The sequence below is a fragment of the Aulostomus chinensis genome, chromosome 21 (genome assembly GCF_037954235.1).
Source record: "Aulostomus chinensis isolate RoL2024-O1b breed Wild chromosome 21, RoL_Achi_v1.0, whole genome shotgun sequence".
Taxonomy (NCBI): domain Eukaryota; kingdom Metazoa; phylum Chordata; class Actinopteri; order Syngnathiformes; family Aulostomidae; genus Aulostomus; species Aulostomus chinensis.
Window position 1 is genome coordinate 20,182,125 of NC_141340.1, and position 5,000 is coordinate 20,187,124.

Sequence of the window (5,000 nt, forward strand, 5' to 3'; positions counted from 1 at the left end):
TATCATCTATCTATCTATCTATCTATCTATCATCTATCTATCTATCTATCATCTATCTATCTATCATCTATCATCTATCTATCATCTATCTATCTTTCTATCTATCTATCTATCATCTATCTATCTATCTATCTTTCATCTATCTATCTATCATCTATCTATCTATCTATCATCTATCTATCTATCATCTATCTATCATCTATCTATCTATCTATCATCTATCTATCTATCTATCTATCTATCTATCTATCTATCTATCTATCATCTATCTATCTATGTATCTATCTATCATCTATCAATCTATCTATCATCTATCTATCTATCTATCTATCTATCTATCTATCTATCTATCTATCTATCTATCTATCTATCTATCATCTATCTATCTATCTATCATCTATCTATATATCTATCTATCTATCTTCATCTATCTATCTATCTATCTATCTATCTATCTATCTATCTATCTATCATCTATCTATCTATCTATCTATCTATCTATCTATTATCTATCTATCTATCTATCCATCATCTATCATCTATCTTATCTATCTATCTATCTATCTATCCATCTATCTATCCATCTATCTATCATCTATCTATCATCTATCTATCTATCATCTATCTATCTATCTATCTATCTATCATCTATCTATCATCTATCTATCTATCTATCCATCTATCTATCATCTATCTATCATCTATCTATAATCTATCTATCTATCATCTATCTATCATCTATCTATCATCTATCAATCTATCATCTATCTATCTATCATCTATCTATCATCTATCTATCTATCATCTATCTATCTATCTATCATCTATCTATCTATCTATCTATCTATCATCTATCTATCTATCTATCTATCATCTATCTATCTATCTATCTATCTATCTATCTATCATCTATCTATCTATCTATCTATCTATCTATCTATCTATCTATCTATCTATCTATCTATCATCTATCTATCTATCTATCTATCATCTATCTATCTATCTATCTATCTATCTATCATCTATCTATCTATCATCTATCTATCTATCTATCATCTATCTATCTATCTATCTATCTATCTATCTATCTATCATCTATCTATCTATCTATCATCTATCTATCTATCATCTATCTATCATCTATCTATCTATCTATCTATCTATCTATCTATCTATCTATCTATCTATCATCTATCTATCATCTATCTATCTATCTATCATCTATATCTATCTATCATCTATCTATCTATCTATCTATCTATCTATCATCTATCTATCTATCTATCTATCTATCTATCATCTATGTATCTATCTATCATCTATCTATCTATCTATCATCTATCTATCTATCTATCATCTATCTATCATCTATCTATCTATCTATCTATCTATCATCTATCATCTATCTATCATCTATCTATCATCTATCTATCTATCTATCTATCATCTATCATCTATCTATCATCTATCTATCTATCTATCATCTATCTATCTATCTATCATCTATCTATCTATCTATCATCTATCTATCATCTATCTATCTATCTATCTATCTATCTATCATCTATCTATCTATCTATTATCATCTATCTATCTATCTATCTATCATCTATCTATCTATCTATCTATCTATCTATCTATCTATCTATCTATCATCTATCTATCTATCATCTATCAATCTATCAATCATCTATCTATCTATCTATCATCTATCTATCTATCTATCATCTATCTATCTATCTATCTATCTATCTATCATCTATCTATCTATCTATCTATCATCTATCTATCTATCTATCTATCTATCATCTATCTATCTATCATCTATCTATCATCTATCTATCTATCTATCTATCATCTATCTATCTATCTATCTATCATCTATCTATCTATCTATCTATCATCTATCTATCTAGCTATCTATCATCTATCATCTATCTATCTATCTATCTTCATCTATCTATCTATCTATCTATCTATCTATCTATCTATCTATCTATCTATCATCTATCTATCTATCTATCTATCATCTATCTATCTATCTATCATCTATCTATCTATCTATCTATCTATCATCTCTCATCTATCTATCTATCTATCATCTATCTATCTATCTATATCTATCTATCTATCTATCTATCTATCATCTATCTATCTATCTATCTATCTATCTATCTATCATCTATCTATCTATCTTTCATCTATCTATCTATCTATCTATCTATCTATCATCTATGTATCTATCTATCATCTATCAATCTATCAATCATCTATCTATCTATCTATCTATCATCTATCTATCTATCTATCATCTATCTATCTATCTATCTATCTATCATCTATCTATCTATCTATCTATCATCTATCTATCTATCTATCATCTATCATCTATCTATCTATCATCTATCATCTATCTATCTATCTATCATCTATCTATCTATCTATCTATCATCTATCTATCTATCTATCTATCATCTATCTATCATCTATCTATCTATCTATCATCTATCTATCTATCTATCTATCTATCTATCTATCTATTTATCTATCATCTATGTATCTATCTATCATCTATCTATCTATCTATCATCTATCTATCTATCTATCATCTATCTATCTATCTATCTATCTATCATCTATCTATCTATCTATCTATCATCTATCTATCTATCTATCCATCTATCATCTATCTATCTATCATCTATCTATCATCTATCTATCTGTCTATCTATCATCTATCTATCATCTATCTATCATCTATCTATCTATCTATCTATCTATCATCTATCTATATAGCTATCTATCTATCTATCATCTATCTATCTATCTATCTTTCATCTATCTATCTATCTATCTATCTATCTATCATCTATCTATCTATCTATCTATCTATCTATCTATCATCTATCTATCTATCTATCTATCATCTATCTATCTATCTATCATCTATCTATCTATCTATCTATCTATCATCTCTCCATCTATCTATCTATCTATCATCTATCTATCATCTATCTATCTATCTATCTATCTATCATCTATCTATCTATCTATCTATCTATCTATCATCATCTATCTATCTATCTTTCATCTATCTATCTATCTATCTATCTATCTATCTTTCATCTATCTATCTATCTATCTATTTATCTATCTATCTATCTATCATCTATCTATCCATCTATCTATCTATCTATCTATCTATCATCTATCTATCTATCTATCTATCATCTATCTATCTATCTATCCATCTATCATCTATCTATCATCTATCTATCTATCTATCATCTATCTATCTATCTATCTATCATCTATCTATCTATCTATCTATCATCTATCTATCATCTATCTATCTATCTATCATCTATCTATCTATCTATCTATCTATCTATCTATCTATTTATCTATCATCTATGTATCTATCTATCATCTATCTATCTATCTATCATCTATCTATCTATCTATCATCTATCTATCTATCTATCTATCTATCATCTATCTATCTATCTATCTATCATCTATCTATCTATCTATCCATCTATCATCTATCTATCTATCATCTATCTATCATCTATCTATCTATCTATCTATCATCTATCTATCTATCTATCTATCATCTATCTATCTATCTATCTATCATCTATCTATATAGCTATCTATCTATCTATCATCTATCTATCTATCTATCTTTCATCTATCTATCTATCTATCTATCTATCATCTATCTATCTATCTATCTATCTATCTATCTATCATCTATCTATCTATCTATCTATCATCTATCTATCTATCTATCATCTATCTATCTATCTATCTATCTATCATCTCTCCATCTATCTATCTATCTATCATCTATCTATCATCTATCTATCTATCTATCTATCTATCATCTATCTATCTATCTATCTATCTATCTATCTATCATCATCTATCTATCTATCTTTCATCTATCTATCTATCTATCTATCTATCTATCTTTCATCTATCTATCTATCTATCTATTTATCTATCTATCTATCTATCATCTATCTATCCATCTATCTATCTATTCTATCTATCTATCTATCTATCTATCTATCATCTATCTATCTATCATCTACCTTTCTATCTATCTATCATCTATCAATCTGTCATCTATCTATCTATCTATCTATCTATCTATCTATCATCTATCTATCTATCTATCTATCTATTAATCTATCTATCTATCATCTATCTATCTATCTATCTATCTATCTATCTATTTATCTATCTATCTATCATCTATCTATCTATCTGTCTATCTATCTATCTATCTATGTATCTATCATCTATCTATCTATCTATCATCTATCTATCTATCTATCTATCATCTATCTATCTATCTATCATCTATCAATCTGTCATCTATCTATCTATCTATCTTTCTATCTATCATCTATCTATCTATTATCTATCTATCTTTCTATCATCTATCAATCAGTCATCTATCTATCATCTATCTATCTATCTATCATCTATCTATCTATCATCTATCTATCATCTATCTATCTATCTATCTTTCATCTATCTATCTATCTATCTATCATCTATCTATCTATCTATCATCATCTATCTTTCTATCTATCATCTATCTATCTATCTATCTATCTATCTTTCATCTATCTATCTATCTATTTATCTATCTATCTATCTATCTATCTATCTATCTATCATCTATCTATCATCTATCTATCTATCATCTATCTATCTATCTATCTATCTATCTATCATCTATCTATCTATCTATCTATCTATCTATCTATCTATCTATCTATCTATCTATCTATCATCTATCTATCATCTATCTATCTATCATCTATCTATCTATCTATCTATCTATCATCTATCAATCTGTCATCTATCTATCTATCTATCTATCTATCATCTATCTATCTATCTATCTATTAATCTATCTATCTATCTATCTATCTATCTTTCATCTATCTATCTATCTATTTATCTATCTATCTATCTATCTA